This window comes from Amia ocellicauda, chromosome 10 (assembly GCF_036373705.1).
Source record: "Amia ocellicauda isolate fAmiCal2 chromosome 10, fAmiCal2.hap1, whole genome shotgun sequence".
Classification (NCBI taxonomy): Eukaryota; Metazoa; Chordata; class Actinopteri; order Amiiformes; family Amiidae; genus Amia; species Amia ocellicauda.
In genome coordinates, this window is record NC_089859.1 from 44,076,242 (window position 1) to 44,088,496 (window position 12,255).

At 39.0% G+C, this 12,255-nt stretch overlaps 1 non-coding gene across 1 annotated transcript; it reads left to right on the forward strand.

Annotated features, from left to right (window-relative positions):
• Positions 1–8,098: 8,098 nt before the first annotated feature.
• LOC136762299 (U5 spliceosomal RNA) lies at positions 8,099–8,215 on the forward strand. The gene has a single exon (XR_010820504.1). It is a non-coding gene; the product is annotated as a U5 spliceosomal RNA (small nuclear RNA).
• Positions 8,216–12,255: the final 4,040 nt, after the last annotated feature.

Sequence of the window (12,255 nt, forward strand, 5' to 3'; positions counted from 1 at the left end):
TCTCCTCTGTCCTCTAGCATCAACAAGGCATTTTCGCCCACAGGACTGCTGCATACTGGATGTTTTTCCCTTTTCACACCATTCTTTGTAAACCCTAGAAATGGTTGTGCGTGAAAATCCCAGCTACTGAGCAGATTGTGAGATACTCAGACCGGCCCGTCTGGCACCAACAACCATGCCACGCTCAAAATTGCTTAAATCACCTTTCTTTCCCATTCAGACATTCAGTTTGGAGTTCAGGAGATTGTCTTCACCAGGACCACACCCCTAAATGCATTGAAGCAACTGCCATGTGATTGGTTGGTTAGATAATTGCATTAATGAGAAATTGAACAGGTGTTCCTAATAATCCTTTAGGTGAGTGTATATATATATATATATATATATATATACATACATACATACATCCATACATGCTAGAAAGTCATTACTATGTTATCTTAAAGGCTAACTAAGCAGAACATATATCATTATAGAACAGAGTTCATAGGTCAACACATGGTTTTAGGGAACAGGCACATAGGTCAAACCGTTTGACATTGTCTCCAAGGTTCTCATCGTAAATAACAAACAGAAATCAAACTATCTTCTGGGCTGACCTTCTAGTTTGACCGTATCTTTCTTAAGTATACAAGAGAGAAAAACAGGTGTAAGAAAATATTTTCTAATTTTCCTTCTACACATATATACATACATACATACATATGTAGCGTTATGTTGGGTGTATTTGGATAAGAGCATTTGGGCTCTGAGCTGAAGCACGGATCTAAAGAAGACCTCTCCCCCCCCAAAGTTATCAGATTTCCTTAGCTCATCAGCTTGGAACTGGTTTGCATCAAAGTGACAGTTTTGGGGAGGATGGCACCGAGAAGAGGCCAAATAGTTTGGAATTCTGCTATGAGATGTCTGGAGAAAGGGGCCTGTAGGTGATAAAAACTCTTTGAAGTGGATGAGAGCCGAAATCCCGACATAGAGCTACGAACCCGGGCCAACCGGCATTTCCAAAAGATGGCATGGATTGACATCAGTCATAAATCAAGCCCCTCTCCAATAGGACACTGGGGGCTGAAACCGAAATCCAATCTCAAGAACTCAGGGACCAATCACCTACTGATCTGACAGACTTTAAGGAACAGCGGACAGTCTTTCTCTCTCTCTTTCTCTCACCTGAACCAGAAACTCGCTGCCACAGCTCAACCTGTAGCTCTGTTGCCAGAACCGGAATCAGAAACCAACCAAGTCTTTGCCGGCAACAGAAGAGTTAAACTGGGAGAAGGAGATTGAGCCGTACGAAGAATTCTTTTAAAGGACTTTATTAAATAAATAACTTTACAGACCCACCTGATCAGTGGAGTTTTACAGCTGGACAATTGACTAAGTCGACTGAATATGAAAGTGTCAGTCACTTAAATAGCTATTTGAGTCTTAAGAAACTTGACCCTTGGAACAAACAGGGCCCTGCTTTCCTCAAAGACTTCGTCTTCAAGTAACTACGGTGGAACCCTGCTTACAAAGAAGATTTTGTGCACAATCTTGGAGCATTCAAACCAGTGGAAAATCTGTTTGGAAAAGACTCTACATTCGCGAAACCCCAACTTCCAGGTGCATCGACTGAGTGGAAGTTCTTGGACAAAGCCGAACCGGACTGCCTTTGTTCCAAACCACACGGACCTCGTGCCGTGTGCTGTTATCTGAGCCCGAAGCCAGAGAGGCCTCTCTGCGACGAAGTTCACATAAGTTTAACAGTTTGGAGTTTGTGATTCATGACATTTGAGAAATCAATTAGAAATGTTAATCTGTGATTCATAACTCTAGAATGTGTAATATCATTTAGTTTTCTTAAATATAAATGTGTGTTGCATTAAACTGTTTTGTTGATAATTTTAGAAATAAAATCTGTCAACGCCGAGAAATATCTTCTCATTCCTGTTTAACTGTTTAGTCTGAAATTGACACAAGTTAATAGACATTAGATTATTGGTGGCCCTGCCTATCCTTAATCATTGAATAATAATCAGTTAAGGGAAATTGTGGTAACAAATAGGATCTTTCTCGGCACCTAAACGTAAATGAGACTGATATATATATAACGAGAAGTTACCTGACATAAATACTAACCTGCGTAGTTATTTAATGTCTGACTAATAATACTAACGAGAGACTCACCTTCGTCTTACTAACCGGTATTGTAGTCAATGTGTTTATAACCTTTTTTGTTTAACGATTAGTTAAACGGAATGTACGTGCTCTGTGCTGTCATAGCAGTAAGCTGAGAGAGGCTCGTCATGTCATCACTGAGCTGGCTGGCTGGCTCTCTGTGTGTGTGTGTGTGTGTGTGTGTGTGTGTGTGTCTCTCTGTCTGTCTGTCTGTCTGTCTCTCTCTCTCTCTCTTACTCTCTCTCTCTCCCTCTCAATTCAATTCATTTGTATTGTCAAAGCAATTGGACATGCATACATACATACATACATATATATGGAAAATAAACAATATGTGTACATCTCTTTCTGCATTAGTGGTGCCCTCACAGATGTGCAAGTTACATGACAGACAGACAGACAGACACACACACACTTTCACACACAGACAGACAGACACAGACACACACAGAAACACACACACATACTTTGACAGACAGACAGACAGACACACGCATATTATGGGTCTTTGTTGGGTAGTGAAATGGGTAGCATCAGTCGCAGTGTGGGTAATGTCAGGGAGCCAATCATAGTCCCCGTTATTTGCATATCGTGGCGCAAAGCATTCTGGGAAAAGCAACTAAACACGTTTAGTCATGTATTTGTCCATAGTTTACACATGAGATGAAAGAGACAGTATGACGTATTGAGCACCTGGGATTCCTCATGTGTATGTGAGGGGCAGAGGAACCGGATCCCAAGTGTGCGTCCCAGGTGCTATAGGTTTCAAAGCATGCAGGGGAATAGGCACCCCACCCTGACACCTATAGAAGACTGGATAGGGAGATATAAATAGCAATGGGGAGACTCTTGTACTTGGTGTGGCTCTATCCATATAGTGGGGCCAGCAGCCACTTAGCAGGTGCAGCAATAGAAGCTCAGCCTGGGGAGACTGGATTTAGCATTTCCTCTCCATTTTGATAACTATCCATAATCATTTCTGCAAAATACTTCTATGATACCTATGTATGTTTTTTACTTGTACTATATTATACTATCAAGTATCAGTGTACACATACAATGTGACCTGTTACATTAATACAGAGGCCAGATCTCTAATAGCCACTGTCCCCTGATATTACACTTTTTTACAATCACTTTGGCACTCATTTCAGAACCTTGATGTAATTTTTCAAAACTCTAGACACTAAACTCACACTCGATGATCAAAATGCACATTTTTCAAAACTCTAACACTTTTTTACAATTGCTTGGATACAATACACATCAACCTCAGATCATTTGTTCATTGAACTAAAATGACACAACTTACATCAAAGTATTACCATTTCAAAATGCAATTCACACATTACATCTGAGATCACTGTCTATTCATTTCATTACAAAGATCTAACTATCAATTGATACAGCTGCTCAAAATGATAAGTGACTGTTGCATTACTCTTAATGCATAATTTTATGGAAACTGACAAACAATATTCCATGTTTCGATCATGAAAGTTTCAGGATAATGAGATCCATTGACACCAATAACCGAGGAGCATGAACCAGTTGGACTACATTATCTATGGATGTAATATTTCATCATCATTCATCATCATGTAGCACTTTTCCACACCATGTTTTCAGTGTGGAAGGAAAGTTAGAAATTCTTTCTCTAATACCTGTTTTTCTCTCTTGTATACTTAAGAAAGATAAGGTCAAGCTAGAAGGTCAGGCCAGAAGGTAGTTTGATTTCTGTTTGTTATTTACGATGAGAATCTTGGAGACAATGTCAAACAGTATGATTGAAGTGCCTGCTCCCTAATCCATGTGTTGATCTATGAACTCTGTCCTATAATGATATAAATTCTGCTTAGCTAACTTTTAAGATAACATAGTAATGACTTTCTGATTATAACCAGCTCTTTGATTTTTGTATATAAAAGCTCTGACTGTTAAAATGAAGGCAGAGCGACTTTGGGATCTACTTGAGTCACTGTTCCTCTCCACGCTGCATGTATTAAAGGCATTGCAACTAACGCTCCAACCTGGTTGAAGATGATTGTTCTTCCACATCAGATTTGACATTACTGTATGTATGCAGGCCCTTGTAATTGCTTTTCCAATACTGCCAACTGGTTATTGATGATTGATTTCACATTGTGGTACGAGTATCGAGTGAAATGAGTGCTATCCACCCCAGCAACACAGTGATAACATGGAGCCGGCAAGTCATCCAGGTCACAATAGAGGTCAAGCAGTGGGAGGAGGAAGACGTGGTGGTCAAAGGAATGGAAGGGGACATGCACCCCTTCTGAGAGGTGGTCGTGGGCCTCGTCATAGAGGAGGGCTTAGGCCTCACCAGAGAGGCAGCCATGGGCCTCATTTGAGAGGTGTTGGGGGAACGTGGTAGAGGACAAGGCCACGGACCAGACAGCGGCAGCAACAGCAAATAGTGTCCAGTGAAATCCGAGAAATAGTTGTAGAGCATGTTGTAAATCATGGCATGACCATGACTGAGGCAGCTACAATGATTCAATCAAACCTCAGAATCAACTCAGGATCAACTGTGGCCTCAATCATCAGAAATGTCCGTACTGAGAAGCGGCAAGTCTTCAGCATGCACTAAACATTAGGCTACTCTCAATTGTCAAATGACTGTATACTGCATACCAATGTGTAGCACAGAGTATAGTGTGCCTTTTGAAAGAAATGCAGACAGAGTGAAGCAGCTGATGACTGAGTATGTTCAGGTATGTTCAGTTTCAAGATGCCTCTTGTGAAAAATGGTTGTGAGAACCTGAACCTGAACACAGGGCTGATGGAAATTTAGAAGTACAGTAATCAATCCTTTGTTTTGCTTTTTACACTAAGCCAGGTGAGGAACACTGCAGTTGACATTTTACTGTAGTTTTGTTCTTTTTTGTAGCTAATTATTGTTGCATGGATTCAAAGAAACCTATGGTGTGATTTGATTGTATTGCATCAATACATATCAGATTTTGTTCAATGATTCCACTGTGTCTGTAGTATTCTCTCTACTAGTCCTTTTACAGTGATGTATTTATGTGTAGTACCATAATGAAACATGTATCACATATTTTGTACTACAATATTTAATGATTGTACGAACAACTACACAGTGAAACTATCGGTATCTTCTGTGTTACTATGTTACTATGGTATTTCATGATAAATGAGTTATTTGAACCAACAAGACTGCAAGTGCAAGGTTTCTTTAAAGATATGAAAGGCTGTTCAATGTTCAAAACATTGTATTGTGCAGTGTTACAAGTGATGACCGTTTTGAGTTTTGTGTCTAGTTTTGAAAAATGACATCAAGGTTCTGAAATTAGTGACAAAGTGATTGTAAAAAACTGTATATTCATCCTATTTAATGTGCTCTTTTAAAATGTACTTTTCTTTTTTATGTTGCCATTTCTGTTCTACCAATGTTTCAGTTGTTAGCCAAAGATTGACAGAGTACATCTCATACACACAGGCCAGACAGCAAGGATTTCTTTTTGAAATTCAATTACAAATGCTGCATGAATTCATCAATACGATTAGAGCTCCTGAAAACTCACTCTACAGCATCTCATTAGCAGTGAAAAGAAACCAAGAAAGTTGGGACAGTCGACTGTTTACCACTATGTAACATCACCTTTTCTTTTAATAACACTTATTAAGCACTTGGGCACTGAAGACACCACTTGGTTAAGTTTAGCAAGTGGGATTTCCCCCCATTCATCCATTATGCATTTCCTCAGCTGCGCAACTGCACAGGGCCTTCGTTGTCTTAATTTGCACTTCATAGTGCGCCACACATTCTCAATTCGGAGACAGGTCAGGACTGAAGGCAGGCCATGCTAGCACCCGCACTCTCTGCCTACGCAACCATGCGCTTGTAATCTGGGCAGAATGTGGTTTGGCGTTATCCTGCTGAAAAATGCAGGGACGTCCCTGGAAAAGATGATGTCTGGATGGCAGCATATGTTGCTCCAAAATGTGTACATCTCTTTCTGCAAAAATGGTGCCCTCACAGATGTGCGAGTTACATGACAGACAGACACTCATACACACTGTCACACCCACACACACACACACACTTTCACAGACAGACACACGCACACACACACACACACACACACACACTTTCACAGACACACACACACACACACACACACTTTCACACAGAGACAGACACACACACACTTACATACATACATACATACATACATACAGTGAGGGAAAAAAGTATTTGATCCCCTGCTGATTTTGTGCGTTTGCCCACTCACAAAGAAATGATCAGTCTATAATTTTAATGGTAGGTGTATTTTAACAGTGAGAGACAGAATAACAGCCAAAAAATCCAGAAAAACGCATTTCAAAAAAGTTATAAATTGATTTGCATGTTAATGAGGGAAATAAGTATTTGATCCCCTATCAATCAGCAAGATTTCTGGCTCCCAGGTGTCTTTCATACAGGTAACGAGCTGAGATTAGGTGCACTCTCTTAAAGGGAGTGCTCCTAATCTCAGCTCGTTACCTGTATAAAAGACACCTGTCCACAGAAGCAATCAATCAATCAGATTCCAAACTCTCCACCATGGCCAAGACCAAAGAGCTGTCCAAGGATGTCAGGGACAAGATTGTAGACCTACACAAGGCTGGAATGGGCTACAAGACCATCACCAAGCAGCTTGGTGAGAAGGTGACAACAGTTGGTGCGATTATTCGCAAATGGAAGAAACACAAAATAACTGTCAGTCTCCCTCAGTCTGGGGCTCCATGCAAGATCTCACCTCGTGGAGTTTCAATGATCATGAGAACGGTGAGGAATCAGCCCAGAACTACATGGGAGGATCTTGTTAATGATCTCAAGGTAGCTGGGACCATAGTCACCAAGAAAACAATTGGTAACACACTACGCCATGAAGGACTGAAATCCTGCAGCGCCCGCAAGGTCCCCCTGCTCAAGAAAGCACATGTACAGGCCCGTCTGAAGTTTGCCAATGAACATCTGAATGATTCAGAGGAGAACTGGGTGAAAGTGGTCTCAGATGAGACCAAAATCAAGCTCTTTGCCATCAACTCAACTCGCCGTGTTTGGAGGAGGAGGAATGACCCCAAGAACACCATTCCCACCATCAAACAAGGAGGTGGAAACATTATGCTTTGGGGCTGTTTTTCTGCTAAGGGGACAGGACAACTGCACCGCATCAAAGGGACGATGGACGGGGCCATGTACCGTCAAATCATGGGTGAGAACCTCCTTCCCTAAGCCAGGGCATTGAAAATGGGTCAAATACTTATTTCCCTCATTAACATGCAAATCAATTTATAACTTTTTTGAAATGCATTTTTCTGGATTTTGTGGCTGTTATTCTGTCTCTCACTGTTAAAATACACCTACCATTAAAATTATAGACTGATCATTTCTTTGTCAGTGGGCAAACGTACAAAATCAGCAGGGGATCAAATACTTTTTCCCCCCACTGTACATACATATATATGGAAAAGAAACATTACAAGTATAAATCACAATAAGATGTAATAAAGTACAGATAAACAAAATGTAATAAAATGTGATCTTTTTGAAAATGCAGGGACGTCACTGGAAAAGATGATGTCTGGATGGCAGCATATGTTGCTCCAAAATGTGTACATCTCTTCTGCAAAAATGGTGCCCTCACAGATGTGCGAGTTACATGACAGACAGACAGACAGACACTCACACCCACACACACACACTTTCACAGACAGACATACACACACACACACACACTCACTTTCACACAGAGACAGGCACACACACACATACATACATACATACATATGGAAAAGAAACAATACATTTATAAATCACAATAAGATGTAATAAAGTACAGAAAAACTAAATGTAAGAAAATGTGATCTTTAATACACACAAATATGTATGGCTGGTCGGATGCGTCTTGGACTCGGGTTCCTCTTCATTACGTATAACGCTTTTGCCTTTTGCTAAAGCTTTCCGTGGAGGGGATCGTGGGTGAGTTTGTACCATTCTTGGGGGGCTCTGCCTTGTTGGGCGGAGCTGTGATCCAGGTGAACAGCAGATCGGGCATAGGTGGGCATGTGGGCAGAGGAGTAGGAAGGCCGGTCAAGCAAATAAGCTTGCTAAGGTACGCAGCAGCAGCAAGCAGCCCCCCCATCCAGCCAGCCAGCCAGTCTGGCTGGCAGTGACTGAGTGGTTGACAGACGGCAAGCAACGGAATGTACGTGCTCTGTGATGTCATAGCAGTCAGCTGAGAGAGGCTCGTGATGTCATCGCTGAGCTGGCTGGCTGGCTGGCTCTGTGTGTGTGTGTGTGTGTGTGTGTGTGTCTGTCTGTCTGTTTTTCTGTTTGTCAGTCTGTCTGTCTGTCTGTCTCTCTCTCTCTCTCTCCCTCTCAATTCTATTCATTTGTATTGTCAAAGCAATTGGACATACATACATACATATATATATATATATATATATATATATATATATGTAGCGTAAGGTACACTTTTAAATTTCAATTAAAGAAGTGAATTCATAGTATCACCTTATCACGAATCCTGGAGTCTTGTAGAACTCAATTTCTGTAATCATTGGACGCAGACACCAATTCCAAAGATATAAATTGTCAAATTTATTTAAAAACAATGACTAAATGTAGCACTACACTAATAATACAAAAGGGAAAAACTAATTAAAATTCAACTCTAGATCAACAAATCAAAGACAAATCACTTCCGTGACCAAATCAAAGACCATGGGATCACATAGGATAACACACAAATCGTTAAACAAAAAAGGTTATAAACACATTGACTACAATACCGGTTAGTAATTCTAGGAATCACTAAGAAACAGTTGAAAGTGCTAAATTGCAGTTTCAGAAGATGAAAAAAAACTGTAACAGATGGGATATGTAGTACTTTATACTCGAGTGGTCTATGCGATTACACCCTGTTGGTGTTATTAAGAACGCCAAGTACCAGAATGCAGAGCGGGACTGTTTTTTGTGCCGTGACTTGTTGGGGGAAAAAGGCGCAGAAAAAACGGACGAGAAGGTGAAGGTAGTATGGCGGTGATGCACGCGTTGGTGAAGTGGGAAAGCGGGGTCGACAAAGACTCTTACAGCGTGATTCCCACTGCTTGCTTTCGCAATTTTGATTTATTCAGCATTGCTGATGATGACGAAGAGACGACTCGAAACTTCAGAGCAGAGTGGAGAGACACGAACAAACCTCCAAAAGGTGGATGGCCTGTCCATGAAGCGCAGATCATTATGACTGGTAACAATGTTTATTTAAAAAAAAAAAAACATTAAAGTCTTTACATGCTATTTGATATATACAATCACAGTATATTTGAAATGAATGTTTAAGTTATTAATGTGTTGTACTTCTAACATACTCTTATAACATGGTAGATGGTGGTGAGGGCGCTAAAACTCGTCATACTTGACTGGCATTTGTAAGAACGATTTATTGTGTGTTGTGCTTTACAATAAAATCCCCCAAATCACAAAATAAATTAAACCAGATATAATTTAACTTCAGTTTTGATTCAGTGTTGGCTGTTCATCTTAATTTGTATGGTCAAAGCACAGTATTTTTATGACAAATAAATATAATCCCCAAATATCTGTGGACATAATGCAGGGTTTTATTTATTTTATTTTTATTTTAGGAAAAGAAGGCGAACTAAGAAGAAAACTTAATGACCTAACAAAAATGCCCTGTCCTAAAATGAAGAGAGTACCTAAACCAAACAAAAAACTTCAAATTTCAGATGATAGTGACCTTGATGAACCACAGTTACCGGTGAGATAATTACTGCAAATATTAAATAAATGTATTGCAGGATTGTTTTTTTTTAATCATATTCATATATATATATATATATATTTTCATTTTAAACTCTTTTCCTCTCTGAATACAGCACAAAATAAGAAAGAAAACCGATGGAGCTTCAAGAATTAGATCCCGTCATATTCTACAGACATTTAAAGAGTCCAGTGAAGTTGAGCTACAGCAAAACGTTAAGCAGCTCGAAAAGGAAAACACAAGACTTAAAAATGAAAACCAATGTCTTCGAAACCGTATGGTTGATGGTAAGTTTTTTTATTTATAGCAAATAATTCCTTACCTTGATAAATGTTATTCTTCAGTAATTTAGATTCCAGAGTAATGTATTATAGTTGATCATACTGAAGTAATCTAGAACCACAATACAGACTCTTAATGTGCACTGTCTAATAGTTTAATAATACTGATTATTAAATAAAGTTTTTCAACATAACTTCATAATCCTACATTAATGACTATATGCATTACATTAGACCTGGTAATTCTTGTATTTTATCTTTTTTATATTTTTCGTAGCTAATGTTAATGACCCACAAAAAGGTCAGTTTGCCAATAACATAGAGCAAGTCTCTCAAGTATAATTGCAGGCATTGATGGTTTTGTTTTCACTTTGTATTAAATATATTACTAGAAATGATTATCATTTAATACTAAGGTTTTTTTCTCCAGAGATTCCAGACCTTTTGGACAATCTGAAAAAAATTGTAACAAAAGCCACATTTATCAGCAATGAAGACAAAAGTGTGTCACCATCAAGTGGTTCTGACAGCCCCACAGCAAATTGTTCTGAATCTGACAAAGAATCACCAAAACAGGTATAACACTCTTGGTCTACAATATTACAAAGACAAGGTAAAAATATATATATTGAAAACAAATATTGGTTGTAAACAATCTAATGATGCTACATTATCAGTTATATTCATAGTTATAGTTGATAATAAGAATGTAATTGAATTATGGGTGTCACAGATTCACTGACTTTATTATGTCTGTAAATTAATAAACTTAGAATTGAGACATACTGTGGTCTTTAATAACACATTTCTGTAACAAAATCACAGCCTTACTGATAATGTATTCCACTTAACATAATATAAGAATAGTTTGGGGATAAACTTGTTTTTTATTTACCATTGTCTTTTAGGTGGAAATATTCCCAGGCACTGGAGTTTACATTGACAAACTGTCCTGGATCCTTGCAGAGAGGTGCAGCACGAATACGTCATATGCAAGAACCCTGACGGTTGCTGTCTTTGACTTTCCAACATTATTAAAGAGCAATCTTCGTGGTGGTGGCAGCAAGAGAGATCCAACTTCGGAGAAAAAGACACCTCTGGATCGCTTAAAGGTGGAAGCCATATATGGTATGTAAATGCTGTTGTACAAAATTTCTAACTCTCCTTTTTAACTGTATAGAACACAAAGGGTTAGCATTTGAAATGTTCCTTTGGCCTTTGTTTTAGTTTCAGAGACTAGAGTTAATTTATTAATAAATAATAATACCTTACATGTAGCAGCTGGAAAGATCCCAAAGTGCTCTACAGACTCACTTCACCCACCACCCTCTGGGGTGCAGCCATTTTGTACCAGCAGATTACTACACAGCAGTAAAGGTGGAGTCATAACAAATTTGTTAGACCTGATTGAGGGAAGCCTGACTTAGAATTCAGCCACGTCACTCTTTCAACAACACCTTGTAAATCACCTTGGATTAATGCTTCAGACATATTAATACATAATAATAATGAATAGTGCCATGGGATCCTTGACAATATAAACTTTCATGTCTCATTTAAATTTGACTTTTGAGCAAATACTTCACATTTCAGTCCAGTTGTGCCACATCAATGTAATGCTTAAGCAAGGTATTAATGGAGAAAAGACTGCCTTTGCATAGCTGCTTCGCCAAGTACAGATTTTACTATGAACTAGTGTAAGACAAGTTTAAGAGCATACACCAAAACGTTTAAATACACCCACACACAAAAATGTTGATTTACTGTGGCAATATGTAACTAATGAACCCTTCTCAAAGATATGTGGTATGTTTATTAAAAGATTTTTATATATCTATGTGCAAGTCATTAAATCTATGTGATACATGTTTTTTAGGGGCTACCTTGAAAAAATTGCCCAGTACCCCAAAGAGTGTAATTGGTGGTGCAATTAACAGCAAGATAAATGAACTACGACACAGAATGAAACCAGAGTGAAGATTTGAAGAACCAGATCT